Raw genomic sequence first — 6,635 nt, forward strand, 5'->3', positions numbered from 1 at the left:
CACAGGGTGCCCAGGTCCCCAGTGATGAGAGGCTCAGTTGCCTCCACATGGACCAGAGACCTCAAGCTGAGGCCCCAAAACTGCACAGTAACAGCCCAGGCACCAGCCCTGCTGCTATGTGTTCCATGGGCCTGGGTGGCCCTGCTGGGGGTCTGTACATGCCGCAGTGTCTGTGGAGCTGTGCAGCCTGGTCAGTGCTTGGGCCCCCGGGAGGGGGTACCATGGAGACAGAGCCCGGCTGAGCTGGTGCCCAGGTAGCCTCTCGATCGGCTCCGCACATCTGGATGGCACTGAGCTGCTGATGGAACAGGAGGCGTTGCTCTGTGGCACGCACAGGAATCGGTCTGTGCCGTGTGCCTCCCAGGCTTGGTGGAGAAGCTGGGCCGGCCCGGATTCCCTCTCCTGCCCACTGCTGGGCCAGAGAAACCCCGTGCCACCCAGCCTTGCAGGAGCCAAGAGGCCCCCAGCCCCTCTGAGGTCCCTGTGGCCTGGCAGGTGTACACCCACTCTGCCTCCTTTTTCAACCTGTGAGGCAAAGGTTTCCAGGAAATGGGCCTGGAGAGTCTGGCAGGGTGAGTCCAGCCCAGCCATGTTCCCTTAAGGCTGTGCTGGTCTTGGGGAGCCCATGGCAAGTATGTGGTCTCCTTAGCAGGCTGGGTGCTGCTGTGCCAAAGCCTTTCCCCAGTGTGCCCTAAGGCAAGGAACTCACCAGACTGCTCTCAAAGCCTCAGCAGCAAGGACCAGCACCCCAGTTCCGTGTGGGTGAGGGGAGACTTGTCCAAGTTCCATGGTGGGAGGGGACAGAGCCAGACTGAAGCCTTGGGGTGCTGTGATGCACGTGTACCCCGGCCCTGAGGAGGGTGTGTGTGAGCTGTACTGCTACTCCTCTCACCAGCATTTTCCACTGGCCCAGGGAAAGGAGGGCAGCTTCTGAGGGTCAAAGCTTGATTCCACCCCAGGAGGGGCCCAGCTGCCCTGGAAGGATGCTGACCTGGGCCTGAGGTCCTTGGCCAAGTGCTGGTCTGAGCAGCATGTGCTGGGGAGTCCTGTCCTCCTCTGCCCGCCATTGTTGGGTTGCCCAGCCCACACCCTGCGCCAGTGGAGCCCAGCCAGACCCCACAAGCCAGCGACCGGATGCCAGGAGGATGCAGCCCTGAAACACACTGCCTCTCGCCAGTGCTCCCGGAGTGGAGGGTCCCGCCAGTGGTCAGGGACACAGACTGTGGTGCCGCAGTGCAACAGGAGCCCAGGGCAGGGCCTTTGCTTGGTGTCAGACTCTCAGCCAGACATGGCATTTCCGCTGGGCTGGTGGAGCCAGCTCCGTGAGGGGTGCAGGTCTCCTCCTCCCAGCCCTGGGGTTGACACAGTGGTGACCTAGAGGTGAAGGAGCAGGAAAGGCACTCATCAGAAGGACTGAGCACTCCCCGGCCAGTGTCGCTGCATGCCTGGCTGGCCCACGGCTGTCAGGCGAAGTGACTGGCGATCCCCACCCTGGCAGTGGTGCTTCCCTCTCAACCCCAGCCTGGCTGCACTGGTGCTGCCTGACTTGGAGTGGCTCAGGCTGGAAATCACTCTTAGGTAGCCAACTGGCCAGGACAAGAGCTTTTTCTGTGCCAGTGGCCTTTCAGGATGATTCTTCACAGGGAGCCCGAGACTTGTGCCCTCTCCTACTGCCAGCCTCCAGATGTGCCCCTAGATCGGGGTCCCTAGATCAGCTTGGGCTGAGCCCCTGGTCCCCTGGTTCTTGGCTAGTGCTCTGCAGCCCCTGGGGCTGTGGCAGGGCCCATGGGGGAGGTGTGGGCTAGGTGTCCGGGCCCCTCACTGGGCTGTACCACACTGGCCTGACCATGGGTTTCATGCTTGGACTCTGACAGCTCTTGACTTGTGACCCTACAGGTCAGCACAGCAACTTACCTGAGAATGCAGAATGGCAAATGGTTCCAGCAATGGGCCAGGTACCAAGAGTGCTGGGTGCCGGGAGCCTGGCCATCAGGCCCTCCACCCTCACAATGAGTGGTGATGTGGGGCTGTCACTACCCACTGCCCTGCTGAGGAAACCGAGGCCAGGGAGAGGAGTGATTTCCTGAAGTCACAGAGCAGTTGGGCAGTCAGGATGTGAACGTAGTTCTGGCTACCTGCCACCAGGAGCTCTGCTACCCGGCCAAGAGCGACCATTTGGATTCATCACTGCAGTGCCTCTCTGCTGGGCCCTCCCTGGAGTTCACAGATAATAAACCACTTGTCAGCGGAGTGGGAGAGAGCAGGAGTGCTGCTGGGGCTGGCAGAGCAGTGCCCCGCCTGAAGACGGCACCCTCACAGAAGCCAGGGGCAGGAGCGCCTGAAGGTTGGGGAGCCACAGCGAACCCTCGTGGAGAGCTCCAGGGTAGACACTGCGTGGTATCTTTCCAGGCAAGAGGCAGCATGCCACACAGCTGGGCCAGGGGAACTCCACTGTGGCATTGGGCCCTGGCCAGCTTCAGAGCCTTGACCCGAACTTGGGTGACAGCGGGAGTCCTGGAAAGACCTGGACATGGTTTTCCTGTGATACTGTCCCAGCCTCCCATGGGGAAAACACTGCTGTTTTCCAACTGTGGTGCTTGGAAAGATAAGGGGCCTCTCGCCCATTCCTCCTGTGCCCTCCACCATTAGAGCACAGAGCATCTTTTGGTCTCTGCAGGCCAGGACGGTGGCTCGAGGGCCTGGGGCAGAAGTTCCAGCAATGTGGGGGAGAGGGCAGTACAGGATGGCGCCCCCTTGTGGAGGTACGGCCCATTCTCGTGTTTCTGGAACATTTAAACATTTCTAAAACGTTTGCTGGAAAGAGAAGGTGGAGGCAGGGCGAACTGGTGATCTGCGGTCCCTCTCCCGTCAGGAAGGCAACTTCAAGGGCAGAGTGGTGGCTGGCGGCTGGACCGGAAGCAGGGAGCTGGCCTGGGTGGTACTGAAGGGCCCTGACCCAGAAACTCGCTCCTCGTATGAAACCCATCAGGGGGCCTGGCTGGGGCACAGCAGGTCTATTGTGGCGGCCTCTTCACTCCTGCCTTGGAGGAGTGACATGGGAGGGACCCGGGCAGCCTCAGAGCAAGACTGTGTGTTCTCACCTGCAGTGGGTGCCCTGGTCCCCGCCTGGCCCAGAGAGCAACAGCCGGGCAGCGGCTCAGGAGAGGGCGGAGGTTGTGCCAAGCTGGTAAGTGACCCCGCCTGAGGATGACGGGGAGACGAATGACGACAGTGGACGGTGCTGACCCCGGCCTGCGTCCTCAGCCCTGACTCCTCAATCGATGCATGTCCTCACCCCTCCTCCCTTCATTTATTAATCCATCCTCACATCCAACACACGTGCTTAGCCAACCAACCTCCCGGCAGGGGCTCTTGTGTGAACTTGCATCCTCTGGGGACTTTGGTGGCGAAGAACTGAGTGAGCTCCCAGTGCAGCGGGAGCTGAGAAAACACCTGGACACTCGCCCCGCTCTCCCTGTGTCTTGGGGCCACAGCTGACAAGGGAAAATGGAGGTGCAGCGGGCGCAGGGTCCTCCACAGAGCCAGTGGAGGTTTCCTCAGAGGGGGACAGCTGTCTCCCCCTGCGGTGGGCCTGGTGAAAGGCCGGTGGGGAGGAAGCCCGCCTGGGACTGCGCAGATCCGTCCGGCTGGTGGAAACTCGGCTCTTGTTCTTGGCTGTTCCTCCCCCTTGACTCCTTGGTGCAGCCTGGACTCACACCCCGCAGATGCTCCCCAAAGCACCCACCTTTACAGGAATCCATTTTACACCAGCAGATGGTTACCATGGAGATGTCCTCGGGACAGGGTAGAGGGTAGAGAGGGCAGAGAGGGAGGGGAGTGTCCCCTCGAGAGACCTGTGCCTGCCTGCTGAAACTACTCTCTGGCAGGCCAGGGACAGCCTAGAAGGTCATGACATGGATGGGGGAGGGGGACCATGCCAGGGTCAGCCCCATTACTCACCCCCCTGGGCATAGCAGTCCCTGCTGGGGCCACCCAGACCCTCTCCCCCAAAGCAGTCTCCAGTGCTTGTGAGTTGGGGCTTCTCCTTTTAGGGACCCACAGTTAACCCAAGTCAGCTTCCTGATTAATGGTTCCTGAAACAGTGCTTTCCAGCTGACAGGTGGAAGGGAGGGGCTGGGCAAATTAATGAGTTAGACCGATGAATCTCACTGCATTAGCAAATCTTCAGGGAGAGCCAGGCTGCAGGACAGACGTGAGCCAGTGCATGGAGCCACGGGGCTGTGTGGGCCGAGGGAGGAGCTGACCCCAGCCTGGCCCCTGTGTCCCAGGCCTCACTGGGTGCCGGGTGAACTCTGTTGGGTGCACCATTACAGCCTGGTAAGGCTGGGCACAACAGCCGTCTGCTCTCTAGAGACAGCCAGGAGCAAACAGAAGCAGTGGAGCGCCTCCTAGAAGCCCTCAGCTCTTCTGTGCACCAGCTCAGGGCAAGTCCCAGGTTTGCCCCAGGCAGGGCCGAGCCAGGCCAGGACCTTCGGGTGACCTCAGGGTGTGGCTCCTGAACTAGCCGCTTGGACATGGTCCAAAAAATCACAGACTGAGGTCCAGTGTCCCTGCCAGTGACTTCAGATTTCCCAGGTAACTTCCTGTGCCCAGCCACGAGAGGACGCCCATGGCCCAGGGATGTGTGCCTCTTGGGCCTCTCCTCCAAGGGTTCGCCAAGCTCACCAGCTCACCATGCACCCTCCTCCTCGGACTCCAGGGCAACGTTCGGAGGACCTGGCTGCGAGAAGTGTAAAGGATGAAACTCTAAATCCAAGTGCAGAGGCAGGGAAGCATCCTCACACTAAGCCTGGGAGGCCCTGTTTCTGCCTTACCTGCTCCAACTGCCAAGTCAGAGCAGTGCCAGCCACCTTCACAGGATGCTGGGATGGTTGCAGGGCCCCAGGAGCACAGCTGGCCGCTTAACAAATGTGGCAGGGTCTGGGGGTGCATGACTGATCCCAGCACTCTGGGAGGCTGAGGCAGGGGGATCAAAAGTTTGAGCCCGTCCAATTTAGTGAGACTCTGTCTCAAAAACACAGTAAAACAAGGGCTGGGAATGTAGCTCAATGGGAAGGTCCTGGGTTTGACCCCTGTGTCCAGCCGCACCCACACAATCACACGTATCTGTGCACAAACCATGTGGGGCTGGGTCTGCAAATTGCTGAGCACGCTCTGCTGAGTCACGGGGCTTGTGGAGACCAGGTGGCTAGACGTTCACTTGCTGTTTTCTCCCTGCAGGGGTCACCGGCCCAGCCACCCTCCTCATCTCTCCAAGCAGAGGCTCCAGGGAGGTGCCAGGCCCAGACCCCTGGGCCTCACAGCCCTGCTTCCCAGCTGCAGGCAGCTTTTGGGTCCAGGTATGCCGTTCCACTTGGAGATTCCCTGATGCCCAGGGCAGAATCGGCTCTGGCTCCAGAGGAGGCCTGGTGAGGAATCTGGGTAAGTGGAGTTCAGGGGCAAAGACCTCCCCAGGCTCCAGCAAGGACACAGGCGGACAGGCCCTGGGCACCTTCAGGACATGATCTCCCTGGTGCCAGGTGTACTGGGTTGGAGTCCCAGTATTGTTGTAAGATCTTGGACAATCTGCTTAACCGGTCTCACAGTTTCCTCTTTGTGCAGCAGGGAGAGGAAAGATCCCACCATGTAGGGGCCTGGGAGTGGAGCAGGGGTCACTGTTGAACTGGCCTTGCTCAGGGGCTGAGCGTTTAGCAAGTTCTGACTATGGCTGCCTGGTTGGGTCTGGAGGAGTCTTCCACCTCAGAGCAGACCTGGCCTTGGGGTGGGGCGGCTGCAGCCCCATCTTCTTGCCCCCACCTCCGGTTCCCATCCTGTGGCTCAGTAGCTGCTGCAGGGCCTCTGTGTCCGGGCAGCATCAATTGGGGGGTGCCAGGACCACAGGGGCTGAGGTTCCCAGGCCTCTCCCTTCCAGGAGGTTCAGCCACACAGAGCACCACCCTCTGCACCTGCTGCTCTCCACCCCACCTGACGGGGCCTGAGCAGAAGCTGCAGTGCCCTGGGCCTCCCACAGAGGCAAAGCCCTGGGACCAGGGAACCCCCTGGATCTGCTCTCCCAGGATCCTCCAAGGGCTCAGAGGTGCTCTCAGAGCTGGGTGTGGAGGTGGAACCCACTGGACCCTGAGGAGCAGGTGCAGGGCACCTGGGCTTCCCCCCACGCAGGCGGCAGGGCCTGGGCTGTCACTGGACGCTTCCCGATAGAAAGCAGGGAGGTGGCAGACAGGTGTGCAGTGGGTCTTTCCTGCCGTCTCTCTGGGGAAGAAAGCTTGCGATTCCCAAACTGCAAACGTCCCTGAGAACACCAGTAGGGACGGGGCAATGGAGTTGGGCCAGATTGGTTCCCCTGAGCTCCAGGCACTGGCCACGGGGGTCCAGGGCCGGAGACGGAGGGGGGGTCCTATGCAGTGCCCGCGGGGTCCCACCCCTGGCTTAAGCAAGTCAGAACCCCTGGAGGACGAGCAAGCTTTACCCCCACGCCGCCGAGCCACGCAGCGCCCTTGGCCCTTCCAGCGAGCGATCTGCGCCCCCCTCCTCGCCTCCCTCCCCTCCCCTTCCCCCTTCTCCCCTGCCCCTCCTCCTCCCTCCCAGCGGCTGGAGGCTGCAGGTCCGGGCGGGGC

The sequence above is a fragment of the Fukomys damarensis genome, unplaced genomic scaffold (assembly GCF_012274545.1).
Source record: "Fukomys damarensis isolate Sample0158 unplaced genomic scaffold, DMR_v1.0_HiC HiC_scaffold_22, whole genome shotgun sequence".
Classification (NCBI taxonomy): domain Eukaryota; kingdom Metazoa; phylum Chordata; class Mammalia; order Rodentia; family Bathyergidae; genus Fukomys; species Fukomys damarensis.